General features: G+C 54.7%; 1 long non-coding RNA gene across 1 annotated transcript; it reads left to right on the plus strand.

The window, feature by feature from the left end:
* Positions 1-647: 647 nt before the first annotated feature.
* On the plus strand, positions 648-3327 carry LOC140848765 (uncharacterized). Its single transcript, XR_012129881.1, has 4 exons — positions 648-914; positions 1492-1631; positions 2387-2485; positions 2940-3327. It is a non-coding gene; the product is annotated as an uncharacterized lncRNA (long non-coding RNA).
* The last annotated feature ends 20691 nt before the right edge of the window (positions 3328-24018 follow it).

Below are 24018 nucleotides of genomic sequence, written 5' to 3' on the forward strand. Positions count from 1 at the left end.
TCATCTCACATGTATTGGGCACCTCCTGGGAGCCAGGGCCCATTCTGGGCACTGCAAGTAGGCTAGTCCCTGCCCTCAGGGAGCAACTCCTAGGTCAGCGTAGACATTGCAGAGGGGAAGGCAGAGGACCCCCTGCAGGATCACAAGCCACTGCAGGGAAGTCCTCCCTCGCCATCACCTTGCAGACATAGTTGGGGGGTGGGGGAGGGGGGTAGGGAGGGTGGGCAGAGCACACCAGCTCCATCCAGAAGCCAGGAAGGGACTTCTGGGCTTCTGCACTCCTTACCGGGCATGTTGCCCAATCCTGCCTCCCACCCGGGATTGACAGATGTCAAGCTGTCCCTGGTCTGTCTCCCTGTCCTGCCTGCCCACTGTGCTCTGGCAGCGACTCCACCCACTACAGTTCTCTCTGTTTCTTTGCTCGGGGGTCTCTCAGTAGTACAGAGACCCTTGGCACCTCTCAGTCACCTCCCTGAGGTTCAAGGCCCCAAGTCAGGAGAGCTCTTAGAGACGGTGGAGATCATCTCTCTCCTCTCTTTCATGCACCAGGAAACAGGCTCAAACAGGTGAGGAGAGTGGGAGCAGTGGGGCAACAGAGCTAAGCCCTGGTCTTCTGACTCCCCATCCAGTGCTCTTTCTAGGGAGTCCTCCCTGACCCTGCACCTGAGGGCACTCCGGGCCTGCTCCTTCCTTGATCCCCTCACTGTGCCCAGGAGGACAGAGAAGCAAACAGGGGTCCCCACCATCTTGCCTTCCTGCCCTGCCTCAGTAGCCTGGGCCCAGGGACTGGGGGGTGGGGTGGGAGGGACTGGAGCAGGGCTCAGCTGAGGGTCTTTAATTTGCTCCTACCCCTTGATGTTTCCCAGAGGAAAACAGGCCTCCTGTGCCCAAGAGATTTCCAAGCAGAAATGGAGGTCAGTGCCCCATTCCCTGGCCCCGGAGGTGCCAAGGTGGTAATTAGGTGTGGAGGTGGGTGCTGGGAGGATGGGGGTGGGGTGGCCATTATCCCCAGGAGCTGAGTGGGGCAGAGGAGCTGTGTGGTCTGGGAAAATGGGTGGTTTGTAGGTGGTCTGGGGAATGAATGACTGAGTGTTTGGGAGGGAAGCTGGTGGTGAAGGAGAGGAGAGGAGGGCGGCAGGAGCAGACAGAGGGGAGGGCAAAGCCAACAGTCTTTCCCTGGAAGCACTGGTCTAAGCAGGCCTCTGCCCATGTTCTGAGACATTGCCAAAGAGAGGACCAGGAGGCACACTGAGGGTCTCAAGGATGCTTGTCCGGGGCTAGAATGGTGGAACCCCTGGGCTACCACACAGGCGCCATCTCTCTGCTGAGTCAGGGGTTCTGCAGAGCCACCATCTCCCCACCTGCCCTCTCAGCTTCAGGAGGGTGGAGGGGAGGAGGCAGGTAGTTTTGGGTCCCTGGCCTGCTGTGGGATGCTGGCCTGCTGTCCCTCTGTCCCCACTCCCAGCCCATGCCTACTACCCCTTACTATAGGAAAAACTCCTTGGGCTGAGCAGGACCCTTTGAATCTCTGCCTCAACCTCAACCTCTTGGGAGCTGCAGATCCACAAGAGACTTCTTCCTCTGACCCTCAGGATCCCCCATCCATGCTTCTCCACATCAGGCCATACAAGGTACACTGTATCAGGGAATTCATCCCCCTGAGCCTTGGTTTCCTTACCTGTAAAATGGGAGTAATACAACATTTAACTGTGAGGATTAAATAAACCAGCCCAATGTCAGTTCCTAAAGTGGCAGTTGCAACAATGACTAATGCCCCACAAGATGCTCCTGGTGTCTGGAGGCCAGGCCTCCTCCCAGGAATGGCTCCTTGGAACCCAGCTGTGACCCCTGGCATCGGGACCAGGACTGTGGCAGGCAGGCAGTGGGGTGAGCACTCACAGGGAGGGGGTGGGGCTGCTGGGCATCCTGTCCAGTGGCATCCTGCCCGGCCTGGGGCACATTCCTCCTCCTCCCTCTCCCCACCTGCCTGATGGCTGCCACCTGTACTGCCGGCACCACCACTCACCTGGCCTCTGTGGCAAGAGAGAGTGCAGTGGGACTGCCAGACACAGCTCCTGCTAGGAAAGGAAGGGGCTGAGGGAGCAGGCCTCTGGGCAGCCTGCTGGGCACCTGAGCTGCCCACACACATGGAAGGGCTAAGCGTGTATGTCCTCATTTCATCCTATGACCCTCAGCACCCTGGAAGAATCCTCATAACAGGGACAGGATCTCCACCCTCAGACTGGGGGGTTCCCAGAGGCAGGGTATTGGGCCCTCGCCATCAGCCAGGAGATTTCGTGAAGGGGAGCTTGGGTCAGGGGACTGGGCTGGGATTTGATGGGTCAGCCTGGCACCTTCATGGTGCCTCACCCCATTCTTTGCTCAGATCCCAAATTCTCCACTGATGGGAAAGTCCCCAGGGGAAGCTGAAGAATTGGAAAGCCTGGGAAATTGCCAGGAGCCCTGCGATCTGCAAACAGCTGAGGTAAGGGGGAGGGGCAGTGTGTGTGGAGAGGCAGCCTCTAGGTTAGGGTCACTCCCAAGTCAGTCTCCCTCCTCTCTCCCCTCCTTAAAACCAGGTGGGCTGACTCCTTTCTCCCTCCATGCTTGGTCCCTGAGGAGCCAGAGGGGGAAGGGAGTAAATGGCTTTAGTGACAGGCTTGTGACCCTGAAACAAAGGGCATCTTACTCCCTGAGGCCTATGGTCAGGCCAATGAGCAGCCTGCAGGGGGCGCTCCCGGAAGTTGGGCTGATCAGAGGCTGGAAAAGGAAGCCCAGATTTGGAGCAGATGACCTCCACTGCATCTGACGCCAGCATCCAGTCTCTCAGCAAAAAAGAGAACCCCCTCCCCACATTCCACACTCTACCCAGATATAGATCATCTGGGGTTGGGGCTCGGGGGTAGGGGAACTGGGCCAGATGGAATGTTGTTTCCTAGGCCAGGATTGGAGGATTCTGAGGCATGTGGGAAAGTAGTGGCTGGGAGTCGTTTAGACAGAGAGAGGACAGAGCTTTGGAGAGGGGACAACTGGAAGACCACTGCAACACCCCTCACTCCTTGCCAGACCTCACTGAATTCCTCTTGGAGAATGCCTTTTGCTTTAATGCAGCTATCTCCACATCCTTACCTCAAATAAAAACATTTTTATTAAAGGCCTACTGTGTTCTAGACCTACTGTGTGCTGAATGATGTGTTCTAAGCTGAATGAACTATGCTCCCTTCCCTCAGTAGCTCACAGTCTAGGGGCTACAGTTCAGGACAGAATGAAATGCAAGCTAACCACAGAAGCCAAGAAATCCAGGTGTGCAGACAGAGAAATTCATCCTGACAAAAGATCAAAGGTCATCTTCCCAGGCATCAAATGGGCAGCACAAAAGGGGACTTGAATTCAATACCTGAAGTACCCTTCTGCCTGGAAGCTCTCTGAGTCCCCAGTGTAAACTTGTGCCACTCTCATTACAACTTTTCCTTGAGTTCCTAGAGACACCCTGAACTTATCAGTTTATAAGGATATATTCATTTATGGGATTATGTGATCAATTCTCCCACAGCACCATAAGTGCCAGGAATAAGCTGTGTCTGTGAGCCAAGGCTGTTGGCCATGAAAGCACATGGCAGGACCAGAGTAAAACAAACCACTGGATGGGCTGCAGTTGAAGGGGGTGCCAGGCTGGCAAGGCAAGTTGGCACCAGATCAGGGCAGCCTGTAAATGCCAGGCAATGTTGGGACTTTATCCTGCTGGCAATGGGGAGCCATCAAAGGTTTTTGAGCATGAGCATGGCATGTTCCAACCTGTGTTCTGAGATCCCTCTTAGTACAGAAGAGGGAGGGATGGCAGTAGGGGGTGGGGTGTGCTCACCTGGAGCCTGGGAACCAGCCATTGTTGCAGTAGTCTCAAGAACTGGTTAAAAAAAAGGCCTCAGTTGAGTCTGGAACAATCGAAGTGCAAAGAAAGTGGGCATCTTCAAACCACGAATGATGCAGAAATGGGGCTTGGGGATGAGTTGGATGGTGAAGGGAGTGGACATTAAGGATGACTTCCAAGTTCTAATCATACTGTCTTGGAGGTGATGGTGACTTCAAGCTGGATAAGTCATATCTGAGGCACCAGTTTTTAAGAGAAATGAGTTCTATTTGGACGTGTTGTTCTTCCTGATATCTGCTCTCTAATCCTCTGACTACAGACAAAGCCTATATTCTCTTGCCCCTCTGGAAATCCAGCTCCAGGGTGACATTGTCTTCCCCAGGGTGGTGAGGCTAATAGAGACCACTGCGCGGCAAGGGGGTGGGCGGGTAGGCTAGAACTGGGCACTCCCGGCCTCCGGCCCCCATCTGGCACTGTCTCCTGACTGGACCTCTGAATTCCTGCCCTTTTGGAGCTCCGACCCCTCATAGGTCGGGTAGAGGCTCCCCAGGGAGGCCAGATAAGATGGGGGAGAGATCTGGGAGCTTCCAGGGTATGGCCCAGTTCAAGAGGGTTAACGAAGTACTTTGATCTCTGGGAGATTAATTTGCAGGTAGGGGGCTGAGATGGGGGAGAGATCTGAACTCTAAGGCAGGTTTAGCTCAAAGAGCTTTGCCCTCATCACCCTGCCCACCGTTCATCCCTGAGCACACCTGGGGTCTTCGAAGTCTTAGCAGACACCAGAAGAGAGGAGGGTCTGGGAGACACACAGGGTTGGTGGGGAGGCATTGAGTCCTGCAACATGCAGAGTATAGAGAGGGAGGCAGGCCCTAGGACACAGACCCTGAATGATAATCACAAATTCCAGTACAGGGCCCTCTGTGGAGAGCACAGAACACAGCCCCAGCCTGCAAGTGGGAGCCCAGACCTCAGGGCATCACGGAATACCCCAGAGCGAGGCCTGCACACAGAGCAATGCCTGTTTGATAAAGCCCCCACGAACAGATGCATCTGTAACACTCCTCCTCCCCAATGCAAACAAAAGGAAGAGAAAGCTGTATGAGCTGAAAAGGAGCTCACACCATACCTAGACCTCAGAGCTTTCCAAACTGTGTTCCCCTCCCTCATGAGATGGATTGAAGGAAAGGGGTACCCTATTCCCTACTCCAACCAGAACTCTCCACTTATTTATCTGCTAGGCACTGAGATTCTGATTGAGGGAAAAATGCAGGTTGCTACTAAAACAGACCCAAAATAAGCCACGTTTTGAATTACCCACCCTGTAATTCTCCAGACTGAAGAAACTGAGACTTGGAACCCATTTTCCTTGGGTCTAAGAGCTCTTCAAATATGTGTATTGGATGAATACATGAATTTCCGTACTCTCTGCCCAGTGCTCTTGAGCTACAAGGACTTACCAAGAGGGGACGTGGGCTTGGGAGGCTGGCGAGAACCCGGGGCAGAATGTCTGGGAGGAGGGGTTCATCATCTGTGTTTGGGCGTCCTGTCTCTTAGCTGTGTCAGCTCTCTAACCGAAGGGGCCTGAGCCGGGGGACGGACCCCCACCAGGCCTGGAGGCCGAGGCCGCCCACTCATTAGCCGGTGCCCCAGCCTCGCTACATCCTCGCGCCCCTCGGGGTGGACCACCACCCGGCAGCCTGCGGCAGCGACGGGGTGCGGCCAAAAAAGGGTTAATCTGCAGCGCCTTTCATCAGCAGCTTGGCGGGCTCCCAAGGCCCACAGGCTGGGTACCTGGGCGCCTACCTCCGTCGGTGGGGCGGAGACGTGACCACAGGGCAGCCCTGCCGTCTGCATTCCTCCCGCGTGAGTGCGTGAGTGACAGCCGCTGCCGCGCCTGAGCCCCTCGCGGGGCGCCCGGCCCTCCCGCCCCGCCCTCCATGCAGAGGTGGGGCGGGCGCCGCGGCGGGGAGTGCCCAGGGCAGGGGACTCCTCGGCTCTGCTCTCGCTGAGGCCTCGGCTCTGGAGGGAGCCCTGCGCTGCCGGAGAGAGAGACCAGGAACACCCTGCTAGGGGACGGAGGAGGAGGGCGACACAGCCTCTGTGCCCTGAGGTCAGGATTCAGGGCGGTGGGATGACCTAGGCTTCCTGGAAGAGGTATCAGGACAGGATAGCACAGCCAGGCCTAGGTAGAGGGCCCTGCGAATTACGCTTCTGTTCCTGTATCTTCCTGGCACTCCAGCTGTCCACATAAATTTCCACCCTCCCATTACGCAGTGGCGGGGTGGCCATCCTCAATTCCTCTCCCCTGAACTCACCAGCCCTTGCCTTTGATCTCTCCTGGGGCCTGTTGGTGGAAACAGGAAGTTGCCTTTGGCTTGAAGCAAATTCAAACAGGGTGTAAACAGGCAAGCACCCCACCTTCGAGTTTCCCCAAGATGGAGACCAAATGTCAGGACAGAGGGGAGCATCCTTCTCACTGTGGAGGTGGTAGAAACGCACTCCCTCCAGCCCTAGGCCTGGGGTTTCTCCAAGGAGGCCAACAGGACTAGAGGGAGGTTTCATAGTGGGGGCCTCATTCTAGAGAAGAGCCTGCCCCAGAAGTGGAGCTCCCCAAAAGGCCCAGCACCCCTCCTCCAGACTAGTGTGCATTCCCCCAGGTCAGCTTGTGCACCCAAGCCTTCTGTGTTTGGAGCTGGGCAACCTAACCTGAAACGCCATGTGCCCAGTGCCTCAGTAGCCGAAGAGTCAGACCCAGGAAAAGAGCAGAGAATGCTCCCGAGAACTTTCCAGTCCCCCTTCAAACTGGCACTTGGAGCTCAGTTTGAAGAGCAAGCTCAGCTCTTGCTTCCAGCCTCTCTCTGCTTGGGTTCCAGGGCCCTGGGCATGTGAGCTGAGGAGAAGGAGGGAGAGAGTGAGGGCCGAGGCACATGTGGAGGAGAGGAGGTGAGGGCAAGAGCAGGTGGAGACCAGCCCCAGCACCAGCTGGGCTCCCAGGGCTGAAGAAACGCGGCTCTGCCTGCGGGTGTGCTTTCCCTCCAGGCAGGCAGCTCCTTCACATCTTGGCTTCTTCAGGTCCCACTTCTTGGATACCAGTCACTGCTGAGAGCAGGTAGAAATTTGGTCTAACATCTAGATTTTCCAAAACCTTCCTCTGCCTTTGGAATCCTGCCAGGGTGACCTCCTCCCCCTCCTCCATCCCCAGTTCAGTATGTAATTAATGTCTGGGGAGTGGGGTCGAGGCCACTTTCAAGGGAGGAGCAGCAGACTCTCCCTGGCTTGGGACTGAGGGCTTAATCCTGACCTCAAGAAAATAGCGGTGTTTGCCTGAACTGGTGATGGGGTGAGGGTGAGGGGGCAGGGATGTACAGGAGACCCTGCTGTGCTCTCCCCCAACTCAGCCCTGGGGCCAGTGACTCCATCTCAGTCTTCCCATCTCTGAAATGGGATAATAACTCCAAAACCCACACAGTGGGTGTTTCAAAGGTTCATCTGTTAACTAGTGCTGGGTGCAGGGAGGCTGGTGCCCTGGGAGAACAGGCCAGCTTGGCTGCTATGATGGTGCGAGGACCCAGGCCCAGGGTTCTCCCTGTAAGGGATGAACTACCCAGCCCCAGCCCCCCCAGCACCCCCAGGCCAGGACATCCTTCCAATACCATAAACATTACCTTTAAAAGAAAGCTGGGAAAACTACAAATAATAATAGGGCATCAGACTAAAATCAAGGCTGAAATAAAATCAGGTAAGAAATCAGGCAACAGACTGCCAAAGAACTGGCTTCCCCTCAGTTGTCTGCTCAGCACTACACTGCTTTAGCACTGGAAGGTCCACATCCCTGGAAACCCCTTCACCTGGGCAGACTGAAACAGTTGGCGCCCCTTCCTCAGAGCACTTTTGGAGATTGGCAAGATCACAGATGTCTGATTTCCTTCGTTCTGCCTGGTTGTCCTTAGGTAACCAGTGTGGCTGTGGAAAAATGCCAGAGGCCTGAGAACCTTCCACTGCCTATCCCCCAGACTGTGTGACATCACAGTGAAGAGCAGCTCTCCTTCCCTGACCCTAAGAGCCCTCCTCCCAAGGAGAATCCTCATCCTGGACCCCTGCTCCCATTCAAATGTTCCAGGCTACAGCAGAGCCCTGGTGCTCCCAAGCAACTAGGGAGAACGTTCCAGGAGACAAGCCCCAGGTTGCCATCTGGTGGTAATTCCCCAGGGAAGAGATTTGCCCAGGTGACCTCTGGGTCGGGCTTCTTTAAATAGCCCCAAATTGCCTTTGACACAGACAACCTGGGGTCACTGCTGGGGGAGGGAGGTGCAAGGCTTTGAAGGCCACACCTCCCAATGGCACCACCTTGAAGCCACTTCTGGGGGCGAGCCTTCCAGCTGACAACAGCCATCCCAGGCATTCCCGAGGGGCAGCTGCAGCAGTGGGTCTCTGGGAGTGGCAGGGAAGGGTGAAGGAGGTGGGGACAGGCCCTCCCTTCTATGTGCCCAGCTGTTTTCTTTTAGGAAACACCAGACCCCTGCTTCCCCCCCCCACCACCACACACACACACACACTCAAGTCTCTGTTGATCCCAAAGCAGAATCATCATTGTGCATGAGAAACCAGGGTGCAAAGGAGACCTGGTGGGGAAGCTTAGAGAATGCTGCTTCCTGGGCCATGCCCAGCTGTGGAGCTACACACACACACAGCAGACAGATGGGACATACAGGTGCCTGCGCTCTGTTTGGAGCATGGCATCCCTCGTGGCATCAGGTCAAGGGGGTGCGCAAGCAGTCTGGCCTTGGGCCTCTCCCTCAGAGCCAGGCCCCCCAGGCTGGCCAAGGAGCTGTCAAATCCCCCACTACAGAGACAAATGGAGCCGTCAGAGAAAATAGCTGCTAATGGAGAGCAGGAGCCGGGCTGGGCTGGCTGGGGGAGGACTCTGCTGGCCAGATGTGAATTCTTCACTAATCACACCAAATTGGCCCAATTTGTTCACTGACACGTGGGGGGAGCAGCTTCATTCTTCTCCCACCATGCAGGCTTCCCTCCTTCCCGCATGGAAGCACTTGAGCTCTAGGGATGGGGCTGGCCAGCTGGCAGCAGTGGGGGCAGGGGATAAGGCCAGATGTACATACCCTCCCTCCCAGTGGGACCCCAAGAGTTGGCTTGGGCTTGTCTCCCCTTCATCTCTGCCAGGCCCCTAGGCCCTGGGTGCTGAGGCCACACAGTTTAGGGGGGCCTGGGGATCAGGGTAAGAAAGAGAAGGAGGCTGGGGCATCTGCTCCGTTGGAAATGGGTGGTATAGTTAGGAACTAGGGAATTGGAGATAGTCTTGGGAAGAGCAGAAAGGGGTCCTAGGAGAGACTAGGGGACCACCTCTTAGAAGCAGCAGAGTTTACCAGGTGCCATCAGCATGCTGGTAGGAGGAGGTGAAGGAGAGCCCTTGCCCCCTCTCTCCAACTCTGAGCCTGACTCTTTAAATGCTTATACCAAAGTCATACTGAAGGTGGGGCTGTAGCAGGGGGTCTGTCAACAAGACTTTGAGAACTTCCTCAACTTCACTTCACTTGGGCCTCCCTTTCTCCAATGCAGTTCAAAAGGTGATAAGGAAAGGGGTATGTACTGGGGATTGGGGGTTCCAGTAGATAGGATAGGAGTGGTGATGGGGGTCAGCCAGGATGGGAGCATAAATGGAGGCCCTGGCCTCTGGAACTCTCTTCTCTGTCCTGCACCAGGAAGGGAGCTCAGGCACATGGGTTTGGGTGTCCTAACCCACCACCAAGGTTCATCCTCCCACTGGTGAGAGTAGAGGTCCCATGTCCAGCCTGAGTGTAGCACTGCTGAGAGTGCTCAGTTCCTGCCCAAGGGCTGGGGAGAAGGTGAAGGGCATCCAGATCCCCGGCTGTGCTAGCTCTGGGGAAGAGAACACCTCCCATCCCCAGGCCCCCTTCCCCACTCTGGCTCTCACCCACCTCAGGGCTAAGCCATTCCTGCCCCTGGGTAGGCCCTTAGGAACTTTCCCAGGTCACCTTTCACCCCAAATCCCAAGCCTTCCCAAAACCCAATCCTGTTGCAATCAATGCTACTCCCTTGGGGGAAATTCCACTCCAGGAAACCCATGGGGAGGTGGGGCCAGCCCTGGGGGTGATGGGCCAGCAGGTTCTCAGAAGGCAGGGAAGTCACCTGGTGTGATAACCTGTGGACTAGGTGTAGCCTTCTCCTCGAGGGAAGAGCAGGACCGAGCTGGAAAGCAGGGGGCTCAGGAGATGGACAAAGATGACGGAGGAGCCAACCCTGCAGGCAAAGCCAGCAGACATCCTGGGAAAGAAAGGGCAGAGGGGAGGAGGAGCAAAGTGCTGAACAGAATCCATCCTGCTCCATCAGCCGCGGCTTGATTTTTTTTTTTTTTAATAATTCCTCCCTCCCTCACCTGTCTCCCTAGTTTTCCCTCCTAAGCAGAGCGCCCCCTCCTGGCAGGGTAATAGACCTCTGGAAGCTGAGCACAAAGAGAAATGCTGGAAAGTCCCTGATTGCTTTTAGAAACACCCTTTGCCTTCTATTTTCTTGCACGGTTCCTAGCTGACTTGTGGGCTTACCTTCCCTAAGAATAAGAGCCCGAAGAGTCACACAACCCAGATATGAATTCTAGTTCTGTTACTTACTTGCTCTGTGACCATGTCTAGTATTACATAACTGAGCTGATAGGTGACCTCACAGAGCCTCAGTTTCCTTATCTGTAAAGTGAGGAACCTGCCACAGAGGATCGATGTGAGGACTGCAGTAGATCACATAAGCTTTTGCATGGTAGCTCCTGGCACACAGAGCAGGTTGACTCAACGTCCCTTGAAATGAATGAATGAATGAATGAATGAATGGACTTGAAGGGCACTCTATGTCTTTTGCCTGATTTCCTTACAGATTCTTGGGCACCATGTGCATTTCCAACAGAACGGGGACTCAACCCTTCTATGTCTCAGTGTCTTCATCTAGAAAATGGGAAATAATGAAAACACTTCCCCTATGGGGTTATTTGGAGGATTAAATGAGTTAATCCAGGTAAAGATCTTAGAGTGGCTCTGGTACTTAGAAAGAGTCCAGGGAATGCTGGTGTTGTCAGCCTCAAGGCCATTTTCTCCAGCCCCCAGCAAAGAGGGGCCCTTCCCTCCAACCCACACCACCCTATCTTCAAATGGCCAAGGAAAATGAGATGCCCCAGGGCCCTTCCTCTTCCCCCAATCTTATTGCCCCATCAGCCCAGTTCTCCCACCTTGGAGATCAGAAAGTCCTTTGCTCAGTAAACTCCTTTCAGAAATACTCTCTCCAAGACTGGAGAAACTCCAGGCGAGTTCCGTGTTCTCCAGAGCCTGCCCGGCCCCACCCAGGCCCCAGTTTGCACACCAGCCCTCCCCTCCCAGCCTGTCTCCAGGACTGATCCCTCCAGTGTCCCTGCCCTGCTTTTAGCCCGTGACCTCCCTCTGTGCCCTCCTCCCTCACCACCCCGCTGGCTGGCACCTGGGTCATCTCTGGCGGGTGGTGATGCTGTGCAGACTGAGTCCACAGCAGGCCTTGGGAGGAGCACTAGGTGCCAGGACCAGCCCGGGCCGGTGGCTCAGGCCTCCTCTTGCTGAGACCTGCCGCCTCCCAGCCCCTGTGGACACACACTCATCCCCTTCCGCCATCGCCAGGAAGTGAGCTCCAAACACCTTTACCTAGAAACTAACACTCCCTACCTACTCGCTCCTGTCCTGGGAGTGCTCCGCCAGCTTGTCACCGTGGGTGTGGCCAGTGGTCTTTGCCTGGACTCTGGCCCTCCTTAGACAGTCCTTCTCCTCTGTGGCCGACCTGACCCCATTCTGGAGTGGGCCTTGTCCCAGATGGTAGGAGAGGCTATATGGTGGCTATCGGCAAGCAGTATTTCTCAAAGTCCTCCCGGGGGACCTGTAAGCGGCTGGGTGGAGGAATAGCACACAGAGCAACTCACTCATAAATACCTTCACTTCGGGTTTTGTTTTACCTTTAATGGATGTGTACATGGCACATTTTACTCCATCTTATCACCAAGTCTGCTTAATAGAAAACCCAAGCTCTAAAACATAGTCTAGTTGAATTCTCTTTTTTCCTCCAAAACTTTCTGGATCAAATAGACATATCAGAAAGATGCACAATGGCTCTGTGAACCCCCTGGCAAACCTGCTGTGGTCCAGGGCATATCAGTGCCTCTATTGGAAGCTTGGGGTGAGAGGACAAGGAGCAGGAGGTTGTTGGGGTGGAGGCAAGAACAGATGATCAGGGATGCTGGGAAAACTCTGGTAACTGTTCCTGGGGGCTGACCAGACCATCATTTCTCCCCTTCCCTTGCTCATCTGACTTTATCTGAGGCCAAGTTCTCCAGCCTTAACTCCCGAACATGCTTCATTTTTCTCAGCGTTTTTGTCAGTGGGGTTTCCCTCAAGGCTTGCCGTTTCCAACTGCAGCCAATCCAAACTTTGGCTCTAATCCAAAGAAGAGCCTTTGGGAATTCCAGTTGTCGAGAGCACTGAAACAGAACCTGGCACCCCCCAACACCTTCCCACACAGCAGCCTTCTTCATCTGCCATCACTCTGCGCCTATTTTCCTAATCTGCAAACCAATGAGGTTGAACTAGGTCCCTAAGGATCCCTCCCATGGTAAGAATCTTGACTTCATTATAGAAACTAGTTCTTACTAGAAAATCAGTCTCTTTACCTCAAAACCAATATTCTTCCATTCATTCTGCAAACACTTATTGAGTAACTACTATATGCCCCACTCTGTGCAGGTTCTGGGGCTGCAGGTAGAGCATAGTTCCTGCCCACATAAAACCCAAATGTGAGCATTAGTATTATGGTGGGAGTCTGCCTTTCCGTTTTCATCGTGCACGCTTAATAAATACAGTACCAGAGCCTCTGGAGGCCTGGTGAGGGGACCCAGCCGCCCCTGCCCCTGTGCTGAGTGAAGACCATCATACAGGATGCAGGAGAGTGCTGTGAGTAAGCACTTGGCCTCACAGGAGGTGGTCTGGTCCATATGCAGTCTCTGTACTTATTGCTTAATCTCTCTACCTCAGTTTCCCCACATAAAATGGACTTAATAACAGTACCTTCCTCACAGACTCCTCGCCCCATCTCAGCCCCTGCCACCTTTATCTGAGCTCTCTTCGCCCCCACACACTGGCCTTCTTGCTGTTCCAATGGGCCAAAAGCCAAGCGAACACCACCTCGGGGCCATTAAACTGGCTGTTCCTCTTGCTCTGATGGCTGGACCCCCAAAACTCAAATGGCTGGCTCCCTCCATTCACTCAGGTCTCTGCTCAGATCTCATCACCTCCAGGAGGCCCATCTCGCCACTCTCCATCCCCGTCTGTTGCTTCAGGTTTCTTCAGAGTATTGATCACTGATGTTATATACCTATTTTCTCACTTATTTTCTCCCTTCCTCACTAGAATGAAAACTCCAAGAAGGCAGGTTTTGTCTGACTTCTTATTTTATCATTACCGTATCCCCAGTTCCAGTGTCTGGGATAATGCCTGGCACAGAGTCGTGCCCCATAAATATTCCCTTGCATTAATTGTAAATAAAGGAATAGTGGAGATGTGGAAACTAAACAAGCTACTGGCTGTAAAGTGCTTTGCACAGTCTCTGGCACGTGGTAAGCAACAATAAATGGAAACTGTTATTATGAAACACACACCAATGGGCCTGACTGAAAAAGATGTGGAATTTCATGAGGAGAAAAGCAAAATTCAGCCAAAATTACGTATATTGCTTCATGCAATAACATTTCTGTTGCTGTTTGTGCCATCCATCTCGATTAGAAGATGGTTTACTGCACCGTATTGGCTCCCAAAATTCAGCCTGCTCAGCAACTATCAATTCACTTTCCTTAAGCCCCCTCCATTCAGCCCCCCCAGTGAGTGGTCTGGATCATCCATTTCAACCTCTGTGGCAACCTGGGTCTGTGTGGGACTCCTGTGATAAAATAAAGGTTCCTGTGGCCAGGTTTCTCACCTGGCCCTGGTTGGCTAGCTCACTACACATGTGTGGGCAATATGCCGTTATTGACTCTATATAAAGGGCCCCTGCCCAGTGCTCTGGGTGACATGGTGGCACAGCTGCAAGGCTGCAGGAGAGCAGAGCAGAAGCCCAGAGGACGGTTGTGCAGGCAGAGAGACCCAGAGGCAGGGACCGGCTTGCTGTATGCAGACTCACTCTGAGTGAACAGGATTTTACTGATTGACCTGCCACTGTGGAAATAAAGTTGGGTATAACCCTTTCACCCCAAGAACATTGTACTGTCATTTCTTTGGTCACATTGAATCCATAGTGAATTTGCCCAGGGCTGAAACCCATTGGCAAGACAACCCCTAAAGCTGCTAATCAGTGGTCACAGAGGCTGAGATACCGACAGCCGCCACCACTGGTGGGAGAGGTTTCTCCTATTCTCAGGAGTAGAGGGTGAAGAGAGGCCTTCCTGCCTCTCACTGGAAGTCCTCCCTCTTAGCATGGATCCTGTCAATGTGGCGCTCAGAAGAATGATGCCACAGCCTCCCTACCCTTCGTGCTAAGACAAGTCCCTTCATACTCGCAGTCCCTGTGTGTTGCCCTTCCTGCTCTTAGAGAGTAAGGACAGGAGGGGAAAGATGCACCTGCATCTGGGGTGCAGCTATGACCCATGAGGCAGAGGGGTCTCTGGCTGGCCTCTAGTCTCTCCTAATAGGACCAGGGTGGCCATGAGCTGGAAGGCAACAGTCCCTGACCAGTTTGGAGGAAGAGGCAGGTCCCTGCCTTTCCTGGCTACACAGTAAGATCCCCCAACTCTTACTGGAGGAAGCTCATCTAATGTCCGAACACGGCAGGTGGGGTTAATACCTGGGCAGGCAGCCTTGGAGAGATCAGGTGGCTTGCCCAAGGCCAGCACGCAAACCCTGGTCTCTCCTGGCCAGGTGGGCAGAAATGTGGGCTACCAGAAGGAGAGGAGGTGCCGCCCTCCGGTCAGGCTTCCTAAGGAGGGGGAGGCGGCACAGGTCTGGGAAACAGAGGCGGGGCGACTGAGGCGCTGAGGAGCAGGAGGCCCGGGTCTGGGCGCGGGCCTGGGCAGCGCGATCCTGCGCCCCCCTGGGCTTCGACGGCGGGCTGGGCGGGACGCGACGGGCCCAAAGGGGCCGCCACACCCGCTCCGCCGCACCGCCGCCAGCCCCATCACCCAGGCGCGTCTGCACTGCCCCAAGCCCGCAGGGGAGGGGAGGAAGTGGCGCGCACACGAAGCCCAGATATCGGGGCTCGGCCCCCCATCCAGACGCCCCACCGGTCCGGGGCCGTGGGGAAGCCGGGGGTGGGGAGGCGGGGAGAGGTGTGGCCCAGGAGGCGCGGGGCCAGCCTTAGGGCCCAGATCTAAGAAGACATCCGGCTGCTTCTTAGACCTGCTGTAAAAATCAGGCACTGGAGCCAAAACAGAGGGGTCCGCTTGAGCCAGGCGCCCAGGACTGCGGGGTTGGGGCGGCGTCGGCCTTGAGCCCACGGAGGGAGGGCGCTTTGGAGGCCCGCAGGGCTGGGGCCCGGCCGCCTAATGGTTTTCTGAGGAGGCTCCTGGCGGATTAGAAGTCTGCGGAGCCGGGCGGGGCGGGCGGGGAAATGATTGGGCCGCGCTGGGGAAAGGGCCCTGGGTTTTGGAGCGCGCTGTGACCAGGGCTCTGCACGTGTCAAGTCGGGCCAGGAGTTGGGGAGGCTTTTGAGCTAACCCAGCTCCCCTGCGGCTGCGCAGACAGATGCAGGGGCTGTTGCTCTAGGCGCAGAGGAGGCATGAAGAGGAGTGAAGGTGTGGGGGAGAGGGTACCAGGAGTTTGCCTTAAAACAGCAGTTGCCCAACATCTTACATAAACAGAAATGCCAACTGCGGAGGAGCAATGCCTGGGGGTAGGGAACCAGGTAGGCAGTTGCTAATGAAGATGGTGAGGCCTAAAAGATCCCCCCCTTGTGATGTTAGAGGAGACTGTTCTGTGGGTTGAGCCTGGACAGGCGGTTAAGAGAGTCTGGGGTGGTGGTGGTCAGAGGTGACTCCTTAGCAAGTCCCCATCACCCTGGCAGAATTCCCTCTTCTCAATGAGCGTCCCCCCACTTGAAGCCCTCTGCCTTCATTGGCCCCTCTCCCCTCTCTCGGCCTCCTCTGCCTTGGCCCCTGCCAATCCCTGCAGAGACCCATCTAAGAAGGCTGCCAGCTCCTCCAGCCAGGCCCAGACCTGCCCTCCCCCCTCCTCCACTGGAGGCCCCAGGCAAAAGGAGCTTTCTCCTAAGAGGACCCCAATTCTCTTTAGGGAGGTGACCCAGAAGAGGGGCTGGGCCTGGAGTACAGGCTGGATGACTTCAAAGGCGGTGGGTGGAGTTGGCACCTGGTCACAGGTGCCACTCAGGGTGGGCCAACCTGCCCAACCAGGTCAGGGCTTGTGTTGCACCCCGCCCTCCACCCAGAACATCACGACACAGGCCTGATGGCAGCCCCACCCACCAGGGACTCCCCAGGGCCTCAGGAGAAAGACCTGAGACACAGGATCCAGGATTCAAGACACAGAGGGCCTGGCAGGTCATCCCATCATCCATTCTCCCTCCCCAGTGCTGAGAGCCTTCACACACCCACTCACCCACGTGCATACCAACAGAACCCCCTGGCCAAGTAGGGACAGAGTTGTGTTCCAGGACCTCAGCCGGCACACCAAGTTTTGTCCAAAAATTCTTCCCACTGTCTGTCTTCTCTTGATTGTATTCTTAGGAAACAAGCAGAGGGTCGGCAGTCCTATCTGGCACCAGTCCCTTTGGATTATAGTGGAACCATTGAACCTGAGAGAGGAGGCCTAGGCCTACCTCTCTGCACAGAGCCTTCCATCCCCCTAACCACACTGCATGTTGAGTAAACATCTGCATGTTCCCACACATAGCACCAGATGCTCAGGACCATGCTAGGCCCTGGCTTTAAGAAAGACTAAGTTTTATTTTCCCCTCCCATAGGCAGCTAATAGCCTCAGTTTGCTTATCTGTAAAATGGGAATAACAATAGTATTTACTACATAAGGTTGTTGTGAAGATGAAATAAAATACCATGTAAAGTTCTTGGTACACAGCCTGGTATATAGTGCTCAATAAATGGCAGCTGTCATTGTTCTGATGATTTACATTATTCTAGTGAGGGGGACTACATATGGAGAACCATATATGCTGTGGACCAAACTGGACCATCACATACTGAGTCCTGGTCTTGTGTGAGTCAGTATCTGCCCCTGCTTCTGCTGTGCCAGCTGCAGCTCATCCCAAAAGAACCCTCAGGATTCAGACTGACCCACTCATCTATCAGAGGGGACTAAGGGCATTAGTCTGAGAGAAGAATACTGGGGAAAGACAGTAGAAGGTGGGATGGAGAGGGGAAGGAGCCAACGGTGGAGTGGAGAGGGCCCCTCACTGTGTCTGTCCAGGCTGTTCACTGTCAGGGATGGGCTGGGTACCAGTGAGCCATGTCAGCGTCAGGTGCATTGAGCCTAGCTTCGCAGCCAGCCCATGTCTCTGCAAGATGTATTTATCTCCACGCATTTTATTCAGCAGTCCAGCAGGTAGGTGGACATATTTCCTGGGCACCGATGGTGCCAGATCCTGAGCCTAGGCAGTGACAGAGACAGAGGCCCTGAGCCTGGGGCACCTACAGTCTGAAAGGAGCAGTGACCCTCAATCCAAGAAGGCCTCCTTAAAGACAGACATCAGACTGGCAGAAAGGGAAGGCAAGGAGGGGGTCCTCACTGAAGAAGAAAATGTGGGAGGGCAGAGTGAGCCAATCTGAGGACCTCCCCTGAGTTGGGGAAGGAAAGGAGGGGTGGCCTGGCCCAGTCTGTGGGATCTGAAAGGCTCCAGAGCCTCCAGCTGAGAAGGGGAGGGGCCTGGAGGTGGGAGGCCTGCCGCTGGCACTGATTCCCAGCCTGAATGAGAGGGGATGTCTCCGACCCCTGCTGGCCCTGGACTCAGGCTACCTCCGACCTCCCCTCTGTCGCAGTGGCAAGAGCCGGATCTGCCACATTCCAAGGAGGCCCAGGTTGCCTTCCTACTGGGCTTGGAAGAGCCCCCAGGGGAAGGCTGGTCTCAGGGCTGGAAAAACTGGTCTTCCTAAACCCCCACCCCCCACTAGCCTGGAGTTGGAGGAGAGGGTGTCAGCAGGAACTGGAGGTTCCCTACATTCCACACAGGATGGGAATGGGAGGGGAGTGAGGGAGGAGAGAAGGCAGGGAAAGCACAGGAGAGGAGGAAGTAGGACAGGAACCAGTAAGCCAGGAGCTTTCCTGCCCAGTAAGGAAGGTGGCTTGATTGGACAGTGGGGGCATTTTTAATAGACTCAAGAAGCAGGATGAGATGGGAGTCAGATCCCTTTCCCTCTCCCAGGGAAGATGTCCTGCTTAGAAGCAGGAAAGCTTGAAGTTAGATGTTGAGAAGAACTTCCCCAGTGGATGTGAGGGAGGAGTGAAATATCCTCTAAAGAGGAAAGGACAGAGTGGCTTTCAGCCTGGGATGAACCCAGATGTACAACATTAGGATGTGACCAGCTGCCCCCTCGCCATCCCCTCCTTCTTTCCCATGGTGGGGGGCTGCCCAGGATGGGGGCACTCTCCCACTATCCTCTTGGATCCCTCTTCCTCCTGGGTCCCTAGGCTGTCAGACTTAGGAAGATCTCCAGCGCGTAGCACAACCTCTTTAAGAATATCCTCTGCAGCAAGAGAGATTTAGTGCGGACCCAAAGAAGGAAGCCTGGTGGCTAAAGGCAAGCTTGTTAAGTCCCAAAGTGGGCTCAGGGGACGTGGCAAGCCTGGCTCTCTTCTTAGCACATTCCCAGCCTGTTACCTGGGTCCTTGTCTCCTCTCTCGGCTGTGCACACCCCCAGTTCCTTCCCTGGACTCTGTGGTGCTGGTGCAGGGTAGGCAGGTGCAGGATGGGCTCTCAGGGACCAAGTCCAAGCCCCTGAGGTTTCCATGGCTCCTTCCCTAGATGGTTCCTAGAAACAAAACCTAGGCCCTCTTGGAGAGAAAAAGACCAGATTTCTGCTCAAGGTCATTTCCAAGCATTCCCCTCCAATCACACAGCTCCCTGGAGCCACAGAAAGCTTCAAGGCTTCAAGGCTTCTGCCCACCTGGTCTTTTGTTTTTGTTTCTCCTATTGTAGGCCACGGATCACCCCCTATCTCAGAACCAGAGGAACATTTGTTGAAAATGCAGATTTCCACGGTTTCCCCATTGAAACTCACTGGGCCCAGAAACCTGCATTTTATACTGCCTTTCCCATCAAGTTCCTCACCCCCAAGCCCACCAGTGACTCTGAGAGGTTTAAGAATTTCTGCAAAGGACCAGCCCAGTGAGCAGCCCCGAGAGGGTGGTGTTTGAGGGGCTCAGACCAGGTGGGCAGAAGCCTTGAAGCCTTGAAGCTTTCTGTGGCTCCAGGGAGCTGTGTGATTGGAGGGGAAACTTCCCATGACAAGTAACCTGAGCAACAAAGACCCTTCCCCCAATGGCCCTGTTCCTTTCATTGTATGTTCATGTAATAACATTTATTGCAAGGCCACTAAGTGCCAGGTACTGTGCTAGAGGCTTATCATTTGAGAAGGGGTCCTGCCTGCCTGCCTGAGGGGCAACGGAGGGGTGAGGGCAGGCATGGAGGCAGGAGGGACAGAGTAACCCCTTAAGGTCCCCTGGGGACCCAGAGGCATCCCTGCCCAGCCTTCCCATCTTCAGCTCTTAGGATGGGCCTGGCTTTTCTCTGCCTGGCACTGCCCTGTCCCAGTGAGAGTGGAATTTCCTGAAGGTTCTGGACCTCATGGAGGGGGAGAGGCCTCTAGCCCTGTAGTCTGATTTCCTGCTGAGATGTTCCTGAGTGGGACATAAGGAAGCATTATCAAAGTGGAACTTAATGATGGCTTCATCATACAGTCACTCATTCATTTATCCACCAGGTCCCTCCTCCATTCTAGACTGGCACCCCAAACTTTGACAAGGCACACTCTGCCATCAAGAGATGCTCACAGCCTCAAAGAAAAGCCATACATGACATAGACCCTTGAAATCCAGGTGTTCAGACATTTCCTCATTCATTCACTCATCTCTACACACCAAGCATGTGCCTGCCAAGGGCTCTTGGCCTGACCCTCTCCAGCCACCAGCACTGTTGTCTGTGGTGGAATGGTGCAAAGAGCAAAGGCTTTGCAATCAGACAGTCCTGAGTTTGAATCTAACCATCTGGCTCCTGATGAAAACCCCCTAGGGCTCTGCCCCTTGTGTCTGGGGCTTCTCCAGCTTGTAGAGCTGTGTGATTGAAGGGGAAACTTCCCATGACACATGGAAGCCTTGAAGCCTTCTGTGGCTCCAGGGAGCTGTGTGATTGGAGGGGAAACTTCCCATGACAAGTAACCTGAGCAACAAAGACCCTTCTCCCAATTCCCTGCTCCTTTCATTGTACGTTCATGTAATAACATTCATTGCAAGGCCACTAAGTGCCAGGTGTATGACAGAAGCAGTGCCAGTTCGGGGTAATGAGGTAACAGCACATCAGTGAATGAGTTTCTAATCACAGATTCCTCCTGCTGCTGCCTGTCCAAAGCACTTCTCATGTTATCTCGTCTGTTCCCATACTCACACTGCACACATGGGACTGTGGGTCTCTGTACTGGGTGTGCATCAGTGTTTGCTGCATGAATGGGTGCTCAGGGTGCAGAGATAAGGAGTGAAATCAGCAACAACCTCTGGAAGGAGCCAGGAGCCCAAAGGTTCTGCCCTTGGTGGATCTATTGGGTGGTTTTGGCTGAGAACCCACAACCCTGTAGCTCAGGTTAACCCATGAAGGGCTAATGCTGATGACTCTGACCCTCTTAGTCCCAAGGACCTAGGTATCCTGAGCAGCCAGGTGAGTGGTGGAGACAGATACAAAATGACTCTACACAGTCTTCCAGCTGGACTGGAGGGGCGCAGGTGGGAGATGACAACAGAGGCAACCAGGGAGAGAGGGACATCTGGGTCTCCTCCCAAGCTCTGCCTCCACCCCAACCCCCACAATGTGGACTCCCTGCTCACCTCCCAGAGATGGCTTTGTATGCATCTGGAAAGTGTTTTGACATTTCTAGCCTTTAGCAGACTTCCATGCACTTTCCCGACATTAAGACCTGAGAGGTGTGAAGGTACCTTCCGGGACCACCCCCTCCAACAACTCCATGAACAGACCAGCACTGATTATCCACAGCTGCCTTGGTCCCCCTGGAGAACTTTCTCCTCTTTTCTGCAAGAAGCTTCCAATAAGAAGAGGGGTGGCATGCTGCACATATGGCCCACCATCCACTGCACATATTTGTAGGGAGAGAGCAGCCTTCCCCAGACCACCCAGCCAGCTGGGTGCCACCACAAAAAAGATGCTGCCCAGGGGATTTGGGAAGAGAACAGCCCAACTTCCCAAGGGGATTTGGGCCAGACTTGAGGAAGGACTTCCTGAACGAGGCAGACCCTGCTCCCAGGATTATATCACCAAGGAGGATGCCCTCCTCTACAGATGGTGGAGAATGTGTGACTTGCTTGGACAGTATTTCTCAGGAGACTTAATACGCATGCCTGCTGGTACAGCTGTTCTGTGTCCAAAAGTCAGTTCTACAGAAGCAGGCTTCCACTGGCACAAAGGTTCTCATACAAACATCCTTGCTCAGCAGTCCTATGGTGATGAGACTGCCCAGACGCCCCTGATGAGAGAGGTTGACCATGTTAGACTGCATCCACACAGTAGATTTTCTGCAGCCCTTCAACATGAGATTGCTCTGTATATGCAGACGGGGGATGATGGAAAAACTAGTTGAAGAACTATTTGTTCTAGTACTATTTGTTTGTGAAGTTCCATTTATGTTGAAAAAATTTTTTTAATGCTTAGAAAGCTCTGATAGGAAGCACGCCAACATTGCCCACAGTGATGTGATGTGGGGTTGGGCTTATGGAGCACTTTGCATTCTGGAGACCACTTATTGGTTAAATTTTATAACAAGCATGTAGCCCTTTTGTAATTTCTTAAATGAAAGAATTTTTAAATTAAACATAACCTAGGGCAGAGTTGGGGAGGAGACAGGGCAGAGTAGGGGAGTCTTGGTGGCCCTCAAAGCAATGGGATAGAAGTGATGACTTCTGGAGATGCCCTGCTCGCCCCAAGAGAGGCCTGCCCTGCCCAGCCCACGTGCCCATCGGTCTCAGCTCCACTGAATGCTTACAGAGCACCTGCTCCAGCCCAGACAGAGGGCTCACACAAGTCTGGCCTTTGTCCCAGGGGCTCAGGCAGTGGGGGTGACCATGTCTCAGCCGAGCAGGTCACCACACATATGGCCTGCCAAGGGGAGCCAGGAGGGGTGTGTGTGGGTGAGTAGGGGGCTTCATGGGGTATTGGGAATCTATAGTATAGAAGGCCTAGGAAGAACCCCTCTCAACTACAATCAGACTAGTGCTTCTCAACTCAGCAAACTGGAGCCCGCTCATGCAGACACCCTCACAGCACATTGCGCCCTCAGTCCCACCCTTGAAGGTGCTGTCACACACACATACCCTCCACAACAAGCCCTGCTCAGACAGTCCTGAGGTGAGCAGGTCCAAAAGGGGACAAGAGGAGGAAGAGGGAGAAAGGAGCAGCCCCCTTCATGATTCAACTCCCTGCTGCTCAGGGCTCCCATCCCCCATTCCCTGCCAAGGTCCATGAGGCCAGACAGAGCCTTCCTCCCTTACTCAGGTCCAGGAAGGGTCCATGCAGACCCGAAAGAGACAGGGAGAGGGCAGAAACCCTGACGCCAAGCATGGGGAACAGAGGTCCCTCACCCAGCACTATCCTTATGTTCCAAAGGTCCCTGGAGATGTTCCCAGCACACTTGGGAAAGGAGAGAATTGGGAGGGGTCCTGTCCAAGCTCACACAGCAAGTCCACAGTCAAGGCTGGCCTGGAAACAGCCTCCTGGCACCACATGCAGGGCTCCATCCCCTGAGGCAGGCCCTCATCTCTTCCTGTCCCTGGTACCAGAGACACCAGAACAAGTGGGAGTATCTGCTTCCCACACAGGTTGCTACCCCAGCTCCGCAGGCTCATTCTTGTTTTCCCAAGGCTTTGTCGGGGTTCCCCACCTTTCTGTGGGACCTGGGGCACACCATCTGGTTACTCTGTGCCTCGGTTTTCCCATATGTGAAATGGAGTCAGCAATATTAAATCTAGGGTCAAATGAGGAGATGTTTTTGAAAATATTTAGTATTAGTGACTGCCTCTCTTCTAAATGAAGGCGGCTCCTCTTGGGGGACAGGAGGAGGGTTAGAGGCAAGGTGAGTACCTGCCAGGTGCCAGGGCTCTTCAGGGGAGGGATCAACCCACAGCTGTTGGGCAGCACCCAGAGGCTGGAGCGGGAACTGCATGCTTTCCGCATGCTGGCTTACTCCCCGGAGAGGAGGCCGGGCAGGGCCGGCCAGCTGCTCAGCGCCAGCCCCAGCAGACAGCTCTCTCGGGCCCTTTGCGGGACTCTGGGAGCAGGGGTGCAGAGGAGATGCAGAGAGGCGGAGACTGGGTCTTCCTGCAGGGAGCTCCTGTCTCAGGGGGCCAGAGGCAGACCTGGGCTGCCATAGCTCGGGACGCCAGGGCTGGAGCAGGATGGGGAGGACGGGCTAGAAGGGTGCTAAGTCCGGGCTGAGAGGTGGATGGGAGAGGGGCAAGGGCCAAGGGCAAGGGCAGGCAGCAGTGTCCACTGACGAGGCAGGCTGAGAGCTGGATTCAGGATGGCTGTTCAAGGAGAGAATGGCAGCACCATTCTGGCCAGCCCCCTGCTTCAAAACCCCTCCCAAATGGGATGTGCTATTGTTGACGGTTTCTGATTTTTCTGTGAAAACCTACCTGTGGCAGAGTTCCCAGCTTCCTCCCTTCCCCTTTTCCCCACCTCTAGTTGGGCTTCCCCAGGTCCAGCCCTTCTCGGTAAGTTCCTCCTGGAGTGTGACCTCGGACATCCCCCTCCCTTCTGCCTGGGCTGGGGGGAGGGAAACCATGGCTTTAATCACACCAGATAATCACCTCTGGTCACCCACTGTCTGGCCTCTTCCTCCAAGTAAGTCCAAGTATCTCTTAGACATTATCTCACCATGC

The sequence above is a fragment of the Manis javanica genome, chromosome 4 (genome assembly GCF_040802235.1).
Source record: "Manis javanica isolate MJ-LG chromosome 4, MJ_LKY, whole genome shotgun sequence".
NCBI lineage: Eukaryota > Metazoa > Chordata > Mammalia > Pholidota > Manidae > Manis > Manis javanica.